Consider the following 14,909-nt stretch of genomic DNA (forward strand, 5'->3'; position numbering starts at 1 on the left):
ACAAAGGTCTTAGCAGCTTTAGTTGACAGTTTTCTTACGTTGTTCCAGTAATGCAATCTATTGTAATTTTAAAGACATATTTGTGCAAACTGTGTCTCAAAACAAACAAGGTAGAGTTGAACCGAAGTGAACATTATTATACATACTGTGCAGCAAACCCCTGCCTCACTAAGGCAAAACTTCCATTGACCTAAGCAGAAATTTGATGAGTTCATTTTGTGGTATTTGGCTCTTGCTGAGTAGTACAACAAAGATTTCACATCAGACCTGCAGGAGAGACCTTCAGGTTGTCGGTTGGATCAAGAAAGGTGACATGAAATACAAACAAGTGCATACTCAGCAGAAAACAAGAGAAGTGATAAGGCTCAAATAAAAGCTGTGCAAGACAAGGATTTTATATTGTTGCCACTGAGGATGGTCCATTCAAGCTGAAAATGATTTTTCTGAGTGATGGAGTGAGCTGTGAATAGACAGAAAAGGGGGAGGAGAAATCATGAGGGAACCAAGAGCAAACAGAGCACTATACTTTCTTGGAGGTAATGGAAGCTGAAGTGACAAGGGAAAAACTTCAGCAACACAGCAGAGTGTTTTAATGTTGAATTTCACACTCAATTTTCAATAGGTTCTGAATGATTCAAGGTAGTCTTACTTAATTACCATGGAATTTCCTATGAACTTAGCTTTGAAAGCCAAAAGGTAAAAGCTGACAACATTTCGCCTTCCTGTCTGTATATCTTGCATTAAACAAAGTGACAGCAAATCATAAAAATGTGTTCACTGAAGAGAGTAGGATTCCTACCTAGGGAGATACTGGGCACTACTGAAATAAAATCATTTTGTCACCATACTCGAATAGCTTCCAACAACTGCAATGTTAACTTTCATTTAGTTTTCATTTGTTAGCATTAACTAAACTGTGTACATTTCTGACTGGGCTTGTAATGGTTTGGTGCCATTCCATGAAATCTATCAATCCCTTAAATAGATGTCTTCTACGTAGTGGACATATAGTTAATTTCTTAACCCTTTAGTATCAGTATAAGGGCTACTATGGAGAGAATCCTGCCCTGAGAGTGGGCCTGGGTAAATCCTGACCCCATTTCAGTGCACACTGACAATTACAGGAGCCAGCCTGCAGTCCATGGTGAATAGCACTGAGGACATCATGTGCTGAGATCTCCCTTTCGAGCAGTGTTTGTAGTGAAGAAGGGACAACTTTAGATTCTTGTCAGCTGTGCACACACAGTAAACAAAGCTTTGCTGCCCCTGTGTTATGGAGGGGTAATTCATTGTGAGATATTCTTTCCAATAATATTGTTTATTAATGTTGGCATTCAAAACTCTCACTACCCCGACCACTGATTTTAATAATCAGTTCTTTGCATGGTCATGGAAACATTATACTAAGGAATAACTAGATCTAGAAATAGCTAGCAAAAATATAAAAACATTAATTGAACTGGAAGAGAAGGTTGCTGTGGTCAACACACTGCTTGCAGTTAATTGCACTGCCTGTCCACTAGATGGACTCAAGGAGCTCCTTCCTGCTTATCATAGAATCCCCCAGGTTGGAAGAGACCTCCAAGATCAGCCAGTCCAACCTAGCACCCAGCCCTATCAGTCAACTAGACCATGGCACTAAGTGCCTCAGCCAGGCTTTGCTTGAACACCTCCAGGGATGGTGACTCCACCACCTCCCTGGGCAGCCCATTCTAATGCCAATCACCCTCTCTGTGAAGAGCTTCCTCCTAACACCCAGCCTATACTTCCCCTGGCACAACTTGAGACTGTGTCCCCTTGTTCTGTTGCTGGTTGCCTGGCAGAAGAGATCAACCCCCACCTGGCTACAGCCTCCCTTCAGGTAGCTGTAGACGGCAATGAGGTCACCCCAGAGCCTCCTCTTCTCCAGGCTAAACAACCCCAGCTCCCTCAGCTTCTCCTCAGAGTTTGTGTTCCAGGCCTTTCACCAGCTTTGTTGCCCTTGTCTGGACACCTTCCAGCACCTCAACATCTCTCTTGAATTGAGGAGCCCAGAACTGGACACAGTACTCAAGGTGTGGCCTGACCAGTGCTGAGTACAGGGGAAGAATAACCTCTCTTGTCCTACTGGCCACACTGTTCCTGATACAGGCCAGGATACCATTGGCTCTCAGTATCAGCATCACAGTATCACCAAGGTTGGAAGAGACCTCACAGATCATCAAGTCCAACCCTTTACCACAGAGCTCAAGGCTAGACCATGGCACCAAGTGCCACGTCCAACCTTGCCTTGAACTGCCCCAGGGACGGCGACTCCACCACCTCCCCAGGCAGCCCATTCCAGTGTCCAATGACCCTCTCAGTGAAGAACTTTCTCCTCACCTCGAGCCTAAATTTCCCCTGGCCAATTGGGCACACTGCATATGGCAGAAGGCAATGGTGAATTACAAGAGGCTTTAAGTATTTACTCACAAAATTATCTCCCGACTTGTGGGGTTAGCTACAGCTTCAAACAGTACCCAACTGCTTTCAGGGAATTCTGTTGGTCTTGTCAGCTGCTGAGGCTTCTGATTCTTCCCAGGCTTCACAGAGTGCTGGGAAAAGGAGACAGACTGTCCAGAGAGCCAGGACCTGGTCAGAGATAATCTGTGTATCCAGGACTTCCTGTCTTGGCAGGAGACTTCCAGGTGTAGGCCAGACATCCTTGCCTTGCGATGTGCAGTCTTAGCACAATGTCATGCTGGCTATGCAGGCCTATTGTGTGGAGGCATTTAGATCCTGTTCCTGGTAAACTCAAGACAGTGCAGTTTCCAGGCAGTTCAGGATGCACTGAGGCAGTGAGCAATGGCAACAGGCAAGCAGGCACGAATACAGTGGCAGAGCATATTGTGTTACCTGCTCATCTTTTTGTCTATACAGCCCGAGACTAATGGGTCTTTGGACATAGAATAGCCAATCAGAATAGCAGTTAGCTGAGCTTGACCATATTAGGTCAAGCCATAGGCTTGCTTTACCCAAATTTGGGAAAAACGTAGGCCTTGCACAAGACACACACAAGCTAAGCGTGTATACCTTGTTTGCCACAGGAGCAAAACAAGTCTGGGCAAGCCAGAATCCTTAGACTCAAGGTCTCCAGGTGGACATTGTGCCTTTGATCACCATTCTCTGTGTGCAGCCATCCAGCCAATTCCTTATCCAGCAGTGCTCCACCCAGCAAGTCTGTGTTTTTCCAGTTTGGTGACCAGAATATCATGTGGGACAGAGTCAAATGCCTTACTCAGGTCCAGGTAGATGATGTCATTTGCCCTTCCCTTATTCACTGTTGCTGTGACTTCATAAAAAGCCACCAAATTTGTCAGGTATGATTTGCCCTTGGTGAAGCCATTGCTGGTTACCACCAATCACCTCTGCTTTGTTTTCCATTTACCTTTGCAGAACCTTCAGGAGGATCTGCTCCATGATCTTGCCAGGCACAGAGGTGAGACTGACTGGTCTGTAGTTCCTGGGGTCATCCTTTCCTCCTTTCTTGAAGATGGATGTTATGTTTGTCCTTTTCCAGCCAGCAGGAACTTCAATCTGCCATGACCTTTCAAATATGATGGACAGAGGTTTAGCAACTTCACCCACCAGTTCCCTCAGGACTCGTGGGTGGATCTCTCAGGCCCCATGGACTTGTGCACGTTCAGATCCTTTAGGTGCTGACAGATGTGGTCTCCAATTATAGTGGGCAGATCTTCCTCCTCCCAGTCCTTACTTTTGCCCTCTGGGACTTGGACATTGTAGTTGGAGCCCCTGCTGTTGAAGACCGAGGCAAAGAAATCATTGAGCACCTCAGCCTTATCCATATCCTTTGTCACTTTGCTCCTTAGGTCCTTGTTAGAACTCTTGCTGTGAACACATGCTTTAGGTACTTGGGCAGGGTGCTTGGCTGTTCCCGGGTAAGGAATCCAAGAGACTGGTCAGGTTGCAGGGAGGCTTGGACCAGGGGAAGGAATACCTCTGCCTTTCCTTCTCCCTGCCTCATGCAACATGTGTGTCTGTGAGCCACTTGACCACAAATGTTTTGTGAATGTGCAAGGGATGCTTCTTGTTCCCTACTCTTTTGTTTGTTAAGAAGTGACTAATCATAGAATCAACCAGGTTGGAAGAGACCTCCAAGATCATCCAGACCAACCTAGCACCCTGCCCTAGCCAGTCAACTAGACCATGGCACTAATGTTACTGTGCAGCTCAGTTGCTTTTTTGACATTAATATCTTTCAACACTGTTGAAGCTGCTAACAGAGAAATGAGCATTGTCTAATACAGGTGACCAAAAATACAGAAGAGAAAAGTATAAAGAAATGAATTTGCATCCCAAACATCAGACAGTGAGTTTATGGCACTTTTGGAAATCATTGAGCAGTCCCCAACTTGTTACCCATTACCTTGTGTTTTGGATCAACTCCAAACCTCTTCTCAGCTTCATGGCAAAAATCCATTTCAGTTTTATTCCTACACTTGCTTCTTCCAAGTGTTTTTACAGCTAATAAGCAAAACCTACTGTATTTAAAGCTATCAGATTACATGTGCTTATTTCCAGAGCTATATATAGCAGTCTGTACACTTAGGCACACTAAAAGACATGGTCAAGCTCTAAACATGCTAACTCCCTTTGCCACACAGAGTTGCTGTGGTTTATTTCCTATAGTAGATGTCTCAAGTTTCCTTTCTAAACACACCTGCTATCTCCTTGATCACAGCCTATCCCTGATATCCTTCGTCTCTCCAAGCAAGCTCAACAAAATTAATTCTTTTGAAATTTCCCTTCTTGCCTTTCTGACATGATTACAAGCTCTGCTTCTGTTTGTGTTCTTCTCCAGCAGTTTTTCCCCCTCCTTTCATGATCTGACTTGCTCATCTGTCAGTCCAGATTACAGCTGCTGAGTTCCAGCCATGCTTTGGGGCACAGAACAGGAGCTACTCTTAAGCAGCATAAGAGGCAAGGAAAATATTCCTATCTGTGACTTGCCTTCCAGGAAATGTACAGGAGAGAACAACTGAGCTGCACAGTAACATGATTAGTCAAAGCCTAAAAATAAAGTTTAAAAAACAGTAAGAATTTGAAGGAAAATGTGTAAAGTGGGAGAGTTAGGACTGAATGTTTGAGCCTGAGCATTATCCCACTAGGTGCTTCCTTTGACTTCAGTAGTAGCAGAACAGGACCCACACAAGTTTTCTGGTACAGTCCCAGAACTAGGAATTTTTGGCAGAAGATCCATGCTGCTTTGGAGAACTGATTTTCCCCTGCACTCCACAATATATGTCGTTAGGCTGCATACCAAAACTGCTGGAACCTAGTTCAGCAAAATTATGTAGAATTCTCTCCACGTCAGCCAAAAAAATGTTAACACACTGCACTGGTTAAAGCAAGTTACTGAGCTATCAAATGCTATTAAGAAATACAAGAAATGGAAAGGATTACAGCATGTCCTTGACAACAGGCTAAATTTGAAGACAGGGGGACTCCAGGTCTGATGCTCTTAGACATGTCTATTCTTTGCAGAAAGTGAAAGAAATTGTAATGACCAGCATCTCTGTTTTCTCTTTAGTTATGCCTGTAACCTTCTGATGGAAGGAATTAGTGAAAAGCAGTGTTCTCCAGTTTTGAATACTCCAGAAATCTCAGAATGCCTTTAAAATGCACACTCAACATCTTTTTCGATTAATCCTTTCACTTCTAATTTCGACTAGCAAGCTAAAGAGATAATTGAATTTACATTCTGAAGAATTCAGAGCAGAGAGGATTTTTCTGCCTCACAAGACCAGCACACAAAAACCTGTGAGGAGAAAGCACTGAGAGAGGAAAGGAGAAATGGTCTGGGTGCAAGAGACCAGATTTAAGAGGTGCTGGCACACGGAGCGAAAACACAGCACAACAAAGTCAAGACCGACAAGAATGCCAAGCCACAAATGACCATATAGACTACTGAGATTCTTTATGATGCTGAAAAGCAAGTAAGGGAATATATCCAGCCAGGAGCAAGAAACAGAAGAGAGCCTCAGTGAACTGAAAGCAGAAGAGAGGCTCCAGACCGTAAGGCTTCAGCAGCTCCAGCTAAGAAAGGTGTCTCACCAAGCCAAGACTGTTGCTACTGTTTACAAAGCTAGGTGTCAGCTATTTCAAAAAGTCACTGCTACAGCAGACATCTACCATAAAAGAGAGGGGAAAGTCTTGTGAAGAGAGCTGAAGCTGGGTGACTGAAGCTAAGCCTTCTGGAGGAGCAACCCCACATGCAGCAGTTGAAGAGCTGAGATGCCTTGTTTCAGCCATGGTACATCATATGCTGTACCAGGAATGTGGAGAAGCCTAGCCAAACACACAAGAAAATATTAAAGGAAGAGAGAAGCTTGAGAAGTGGTTATTAGTAAGTAATAAGGGAATGGAAAATACAGGAGCAAGAATGAGTGCAGTGTGGGAACCATGGAACAGCTCACCAAATGAGAAGACTCCAATTACCAAATAGTCTAAACTGCCAAGAGAGAAGTAAAGTAAATTTCCATCTCAAAGAGGAGCTCTGGAGGCTACGAGCAACTAGTGAAGAAAAAACAGAGGAGTTAGAGAAAACCAAATGACTTTCATTTTTAGTTAATCTTTATCCCATCACTGATGGAGCATTTTGCCCTCCTGGCAGGAAGTGTAGACACCCACTCTTGCAGGCAGGAAGATTTATTTGGCATGAGATAATTTCTGGGATACTCACTGAACTGAAAATCTCTTTGTAGGTGAAGTCCGTAAGTATGACCCAGAGTCCATATTCCTAGGACTAAGTTACCACCTCTGCCAACATGTTCTAAGACACAAAAAACAAGATCCTGAGCAGATGTGTTTAACAAGAATCCCCCCACTGGAGTGGTGGCTGTGACCTCCTGCCATGAGCATTCAGCAACTTTGGTGGGGTCCCCTGCCTGAGGGCTTCTCCAGCAGGTCTCCCTAAAACATTCTGCATTTGGCAGGAGCATTCCCCAAAGATTCTTGGTTCTCTGTCATTGTTGTAACTGCTCCTATGTAACTGTTGTAACTGTTCCCATCAGTAAAAGGAAGCAAACCCCATTGTTTCAAATGTAAAAGCTGCTGTTGTCTCATAGTACTCAAGATGTAACCGCTCTGGCAGTGCTCTGTCACATTATAGAATCACAGAATCAACCAGGTTGGAAGAGACCTCCAAGATCATCCAGGCCAACCTATCACCCAGCCCTGTCCAATCAACTAGACCATGGCACTAAGTGCCTCAGCCAGTCTTTTTTTGAACACCTCCAGGGATGGAGACTCCACCACCTCCCTGGGCAGCCCATGGAAGAAGGGGTCAGAAAACCTTTAGAGACATCTTACAGGATAAGATCTGCAGGTATTTCACTCTCTGTGAAAGAACAAAAATGGAGTCGATTTGGAGTGAAATTGTCCACATTTATATGGTGCTCCCAGTTCACTAGCAAAATCTCATCAGCTCTAAAAATTGCTTACACATCTGGAAGAAGCAGCATAGTCATCCGAGAAGTATTTCATTCCCGAGCCATGGAAAGCTCTGCATTAAGCCAGTCCTTTTGAAAGGCATTCCCTTTCTTTTCTCAACAACTATGGGAGATGCTTCATTTTGCAACTCTTCATTCTTGGAAAGTCTTTCTTGACCATCTCTGCTTCCAGCCCTGGAGATGTGCAAGTTTCCAGAGTGCTGCCCTGCAGCATAAAACATCTATTCCCAGGTATTCCTTCTGCAGTAACTACGATAGAGTTTTGACTTGCTTCTGCAAAATTAGTGTCTGGCAACAGCAAGAGGAGTTTGTAGAAGCCTCAGTCCTCCACTTCCTCACCTGAGAAGTAAGCTGCTGATATTAAGTGTCTTACACCACGTTAAATCTCTGCCTTGGAGTAGGACTTATTCTCACTTCAAAAATCTTATCAGATTTTTTCCCTATTTACAGAAGCAGACCATTCCATGATACTCCAGTTTATGACCTTCAAAATGATGCAAAATACAGTCATTTGAGGCAGCCACAAGAACTCCACTTTCCACAGCCAAACTTTGAAAGTGCAATAATCTCATGGTGCTGTGAATACTTATGAGCTCCACCTTCGGAAAGAGAAATTTAGCCACAAAATACTAAGTAATTTGCCCAGCCTTGTGTAGTTATTTCAGCCACTGACAATAAATGATTGCTCTGATGTGTCAGAGAGTTTCCTCCAACTTCCCACCAATTCTTTCCAGTAGTTTTTAAATGGTCTGAATCTCTTAACACGAAGCATACCTAAATCACACAGAACAATGGAAGGATATACACCTGGCATTTGTTGATGATGCTTATCAAAGAATTTCTAGAGTCAATAGGTATTAACAGCATCAAAAAATGGGAAATGGACATTTCCCTTTTGCTTTTTTTTTGTTTGGTGGGTGGGTTTTTTGGTTGTTGTTTGTTTTCCCTTCATTAGTAAGTCATCATCAGACTTCTTCAGTACTCTTTGGCTCCCAGTAAAGAAAATATTGTCAAGCACGACATTGTATTTTTGTATGATGAACATTCAATTCCCAGATTAATGATTCCAAGTCAAGCAGGAAAACTTTTCTATAGAGAAAGACAATTTAAGTAGATTGCTTTTTCTGAAAATACCAGACATATGAACATGTGGAATCCAAGACCAAAATACATTGGCACTAACTTCAATGCTGGTATTTTTACAATAGCCATATAATTAATATTTGTAAATCCCTTACAGCTGTACCACCAATATAGCATAGTATTTTTAATAGACTGCTTTCATCACCTTATTTTTAGAGATGAAATTTTGATCCTGTTCTTATTTAAAACTGATTAGCTAATGAGTGAGAACTACTGCTGCAGTAAAGTAAGGACTAGGTCTTTCAACAGGCACCAAATTATTTCAGAGCAACCTTTCTCTCCACCCTCATGTCATGTAAAAAAGTAAAACTGAACAAAATCCTCCTATAAATGCTGGTAAACAAATTAGAGAACAATTCCAAATACATCTGAAACATGAGATTTCTTTTTCTGCTTGGGTCAAATAACTTCATTCATCCAGATGCTCCTGGATTGTTCTTATTAGAGTCATAAAAGCCTCATAGAATCATAGAATCAACCAGGTTGGAAGAGACCTCCAAGATCATCCAGTCCAACCTAGCACCCTGCCCTATCCAATCAACTAGACCATGGCACTAAGTGCCTCATGCAGTCTTTTCTTGAAGACCCCCAGGGAAGGTGCCTCCACCACCTCCCTGGGCAGCCCATTCCAATGGGAAATCACACTCTCTGTGAAGAACTTCTTCCTAATATCCAGCCTATACCTACCCTGGCACAACTTGAGACTGTTTAGTTATCCAGTGTTGGCTTAATAATCATAAATCAAAAGTTGAGCAACTGATAATATGACTATTTGCCCCATGTTGACCCACACATGTGAGAGTTTAATGAATGAACATCATCAAGATTGAGAAGTCTGGACCTAGTCAAAGCACCAGTATTAGTTCTAGCTTACAAGCTGACATTGTGCCCTGCAGTCATTACAGAATCATGGATTATTTTTCAGTGGCCTCCAACCATCTTCTTGTGCTCCAGGTCATCCACAGATCAATGGGTGTTGCACCCCAGGAAGCATAGAGGTGAAACCTGCAGCGTCTGTTCTGGGCACAAGACTTAACTGCTGCTCTTTGAAAGGTTCCTCACCTGCATGAATTGGGATAACAAGGCCAGAAACATCAGGCTGACACTATGATCTTCTGCACTACCAGATTTTAGCCACTGTCAAGAAGCAGAAAATGCCAAGCCTTACCTCAGTCTCCATTTTCAAACATGGGGACAAGGACAGACTTGCTACCTCACTTCAGAAACTATTGGAGCCATTTAATGTTTTCTGAAACCATGCAACTAAGACAGATGCTCTCACAGACCAAAATGTAGACATTTCTATCTATGCATATCAGAATGAATCATCTACTTCAGTAATACTGTATTGTACTTCTGCCTCTTGCAAGCCCTCTGATTATTACCCCTTGTTGGTAATACAGGCTGGCAGGGACAACTGGAATGGGCTGCCCGGGGAGGTGGTGGAGTCGCCGTCCCTGGGGCAGTTCAAGGCAAGGGGCAGTTCAAGGCAAGGTTGGACGTGGCACTTGGTGCCATGGTCTAGCCTTGAGCTCTGTGGTAAAGGGTTGGACTTGATGATCTGTGAGGTCTCTTCCAACCTTGGTGATACTGTGATACTGTAATGCACCACAAGGAAACCTTTAAAGATTCACTCTCCAGTGACACAGGTACAATTGCATGCAAACGTGCAGTGGTTTGTGACTGCAGCCCACTGAACAGCAGCAAATCTGACTGGCACATTCTATACACTCCTTCCTTGCTGTACCTCCTCTCGTACACAACATTAACTAATCCTCCCATCTTGTATCCCAGAAGACCATAGTGCAGAAAAACATCTCTGTGCTAGTTTGAGCCCAGCTGAGATATTTTGGTGAGAAGAATTAGATTATAGTCTGTGAAAAGGAAACAGTGATGATGTCTACTTCACTCATAGGCTTGCTGAGATGGATTAAAAACAAGAACATAAATATAGATAACAGGGCTGTTCTCTGGCTCTGTCTGCATGCATTTCTCTCTCTAACCTGCTGTCTAATCCTTGTACTTTCTAAACCCCCCCTGGCCAATCCTCCAAACTCACCTTGAACATAAGGAAAGTCTGGCCTAAGGTAGAGGTGTGGAAAGGAGGTGGAAGGGTGGTTGGGAGCCCCTCCTGGGGACTCTGGTTTCTGGGAGGGCTGTTGTGTTTCTGTATTACCTTTTTAACTTGTACATAGCTGTATATATTGTAAACATCTGCTTGTATGTTGTGCCAAGCTGTAAATACAAAGCTTCATCTCAACTTTCAGCTCTGCTGAGTCTAGGCTGGGTGATTTTCTTAAGGGGGGGTGGGGGGTGGGGTGGGGTGTAACACCCAAACCATCACAATCCCTCATCATGATATTGTTCAAGCCATTTAGTTGTTTTTTTTTTTAGGGGTCTAAATGCATGATACAAACAGCAGCAAGTAGCTGTAGACACAAGAACTGCTTGTGGAGGGAAGCACAGACAGCACAGGAGTGTTACCCTCCAGTCTTCAGCACCACTAAGGTAGTTCTAAGCAGAGTACCAAATGCATGCAAAACATAGCAAGTGCTGATAGCTGCTGACTTTTTGGACCATTGAGATTCACTGTTTTCAGCAATGTACTACTTTGCAGAGGCACATTGAGAGCTTGAGGTAGATTTATTCATCTAGAGATAGATACTGGATGTATCATCATTCTCTCCCAAGTCACTGACATCAGAGAGACACTATCAGCAGCACTGTTGTTCTCCATGGGATGCAAGTCCCATGGTTTTGTTTCATCTGATCTCCACCATGACAGTATCAGATCTATCCTGTAGCAGAGACTGTATCCTCTCTGTTTACTATAGTGTTGTAGCATGGAGTTTCTTAACACAAGATAGATTCCTTCTCAGTCTTCCTGTTCCCAGTGCTGTAAATGCAAAAACCTAATGGATGGTGGGACTTTAAATTGTGTTGGGCTTCCTTTTAGTCCTGTAATACCTCTCTGGAGAGACTGTGCTCCCAAGCATCACCAGCTTTGTCAAGTTAAATTTTGAGTTCTCAGTTATTTGGATTGATTTTTCTACCACCATACTAGACTCTACAAGACAGGGCTTGCTATTTTCCACCTGAAAGAATTTCCAACAGCTGCATACTACACCCTGATGATATTCCTGATCCAGTTTAAAACAAAACCAGGAATAGTCTACTAATAGAGGAAGCTCAGAGGTGACCTTATTGCTGTCTACAACTACCTGAGGGGTGGTTGTGGCCAGGAGGAGGTTGCTCTCTTCTCTCAGGTGGCCAGCACCAGAACAAGAGGACACAGCCTCAGGCTGCGCCAGGGGAAATTTAGGCTGGAGGTGAGGAGAAAGTTCTTCACTGAGAGAGTCATTGGGCACTGGAATGGGCTGCCCGGGGAGGTGGTGGAGTCGCCGTCCCTGGGGCTGTTCAAGGCAGGATTGGACATGGCACTTGGTGCCATGGTCTAGCCTTGAGCTCTGTGGTAAAGGATTGGACTTGATGATCTGTGAAGTCTCTTCCAACCCTGATGATACTGTGATACTGATACTGATTTCCTGCTTTATTCAACTGCACCTCGTGGCTTTGTCCCAAGAATCACCAAGAACCTCATTCTTCTCTATCTCACTTCTCTTGCCCAGAGCTTGGGCCCTTGTGCCTCTCCCAGCTCTTTCCCCATCCATTTGTGCTGGGAAAAGATGTAAAGCCATATCTTCTGGCATCTTTGACAGCTCAGGTTTCCTATGCTCCCTGTAAAGGCAAGAACATGCACAGAGGTAATCATGGGAGCCAAACAATGCTGCAGATCTGAACAGCAATTCATGCAGATGCATCTTCTGTGGCACTTTGGTTTTGAAGTTCCGTGGTTCTATTTGAGTATTTGGGCAGCATCCCCTAAAATATTCCAGCATTGTCAAGAAAGGTTTCTTTGGCAAACCAGAGGGGTGTTTTATCTCCCAGTTGTATGCAAGCACAGCATTCATCTTTTCTATACTCTAACAATATGGATATTTTCCCCACTCCCACTGGCAATTCTTAAAATATGTTACATACTGTAAAGGGTTGACCCTCCTGGGGGAGTGGTCTTGACCCTGACCCCAGGTCCTCCTGGGAGTGGGTCTGAGCCTTACTCCAGGTGTAGTGCTTAGCCCACGCTCCTGGGTCCTGTCTAGCACCCTATAATAACAGAGGAACTTCCTGTTTTGTTCTCTCTTGCCCTGCCTCCCTGCTTGCCAGCACCACCATCCTGTTCCTGCTGCTCTTTGTTTCACCACGTGGCCATCAATCCATGAGGTGGACAAAACCATTGCCATTGGAAGGGGCTCCCCAGGGAGGTGGTGGAGGCACCATCCCTGGAGGTGTTCAGGAAAAGCCTGGATGAGGCACTTAGTGCCATGGTCTAGTCAACTGGACAGGGCTGGGTGCTAGGTTGGACTGGATGATCTTGGAGGTCTCTTCCAACCTGGTTGATTCTAAGATTGCCATCAATCTGCTTGTACGTGTGTATATATATATATATATATATTTTTGTATCTTGTTTTCCCTTCCCTATACCTCTTTGTAACTCTCCTACCTCAAATACCTTTTATTTAATGTCAACGTTTTCTCTTAACTTCCAAATCAAAGTGAGACTATTTATTTGGGTGTGTTTTACCTTTTCCTCTCTACATCTAATTCCTTGTCTTTGAAAAAAGGAGGGGAAGAGGAAAAGGCATCCTATAAATTGTTATTGGTGCTATTAGCTATATTTGAGTCTCTGGGAAATTTAAACTGGAACCAAGACACATACTCATCTTTCTTAAATACATACCAAGTTCTAGCACTCCATACAGAGATTTAATTTAGAAGGGTAAAATAATTTCTAGTAACACAAAACTGTAATAAAATTCACTGAACCCAGCCTGACAGTGTCAGAAGTTGAAATGTGTCATGGTTGACTCAAAAGGAATCATGACAACATTTCAGAACAATTCCCCCCCCCCCCCCCCCCCCCCCCGCTTCATGTTAGGTGAGAAAAAAAAAAAATCTTTCTTCCCCTTCTCCCCAGCCAGCATATTTAAATCAGCTTAGCCAGATGGATTATAGCTGTGTTAGATACTTTCAAAGCATTAGAAACACCTCTCCCCATTTGCTGATTCTCATGACACACCATACAATAATTTTATCCTGCCCTTGTGCTTATGTGGGGTTTTTTTTCCCCTCCCCTCCACCTCCACCCCTCCAAGATGTTCTGACATTTGTTTAATTACTTTTATGCAGTTTGTTGACAGCATAATTTATCTCAGGAAATGTTTTAGTCAATTGTATGAAGCTCTTGAATTGCTTTCCCAATGACAGGTAATGACATCTCACACCAGGGGTTTATTTTGGTCTGCTTCTCTTTGTCATTTTCAGTTCTGTTTTGGCTTGCAACAGTTTAATCCTGAATGTGCTATGGAAGGAATTCACTGTGAGAAAAGAATATTCTCTGTGAGAGAGAATTAGTTACAAATTTTCCACCAGAGAAGTAGTGTTGTCTGGATACTGCTCTATGTGTAAAGGGGTGAAAGAAGTACTCACAAAAAGAGTTGTAAGGGGATTGGTTTTAGTCTCCCAGTAAAGCAAGTCAAACCATGCTCTGGAATGATACTTTGAAATATAGCTCATACTTTGCAAGTCCTCCTCTTCCACAAGACCATATATGAAACCTTCATCTTTGCCTAAACATGATATAGTCATGAATCTCTTGTTTCAGTGATGGAAGATCAAGTTTAAGCTGTCTCATTCCAGACTCTCCAGAGAAATCTACTGCAAAATAGATTAGGAGAGGCAATGAGAGAGTAAAATTTGAGAGTTTGGGTGTCTCAGAGAAAAGCCTGGATGTAGTGTGGATCCAGAGGCACCACATGATGCCGTTACTATCCAGCAGTCCCCACATTCACTGCCTGCCCCCTGACTCTAGTGGCACCCTTGGACAAACGCCTGCAGCAGCTCAGTCAGGAGATGCAGATCAAGGGACTGTGTGCATTCCAGCATCCTAAGATGACAGTAAAATACTTCAAGTGGTATTTCTTAGCAGCTCCAGCTCCTTATAAGTAGCTACTCTGAAACACATTATCTGGTTCTCCTTGAAGTTTAATCATCCTGGGCAAATACATCCTCTTTTCTCACCTGAAAAAAATCCACCTACTGCTTTCACATATACAAATACTTAAGGAAGAAGTTGCAGTCTGCAATCTTCTTTCCAAAGAGACAGAATTTAACATGTTTTCAGCAGAGGCATCTCACAGGGACATCTCAGGTCTTTTT

The 14,909-nt window shown here is 43.5% G+C and overlaps 1 long non-coding RNA gene across 1 annotated transcript; it reads right to left on the reverse strand.

Moving 5' to 3' along the window:
• Positions 1 to 6,115: 6,115 nt before the first annotated feature.
• LOC135177640 (uncharacterized) lies at positions 6,116 to 6,546 on the reverse strand. Its single transcript, XR_010303119.1, has 2 exons — positions 6,456 to 6,546; positions 6,116 to 6,327 (listed from the first exon to the last, which is right to left on the reverse strand). It is a non-coding gene; the product is annotated as an uncharacterized LOC135177640 (long non-coding RNA).
• Between the last annotated feature and the right edge of the window lie 8,363 nt (positions 6,547 to 14,909).

Source organism: Pogoniulus pusillus, chromosome 8, assembly GCF_015220805.1.
Source record: "Pogoniulus pusillus isolate bPogPus1 chromosome 8, bPogPus1.pri, whole genome shotgun sequence".
NCBI lineage: Eukaryota > Metazoa > Chordata > Aves > Piciformes > Lybiidae > Pogoniulus > Pogoniulus pusillus.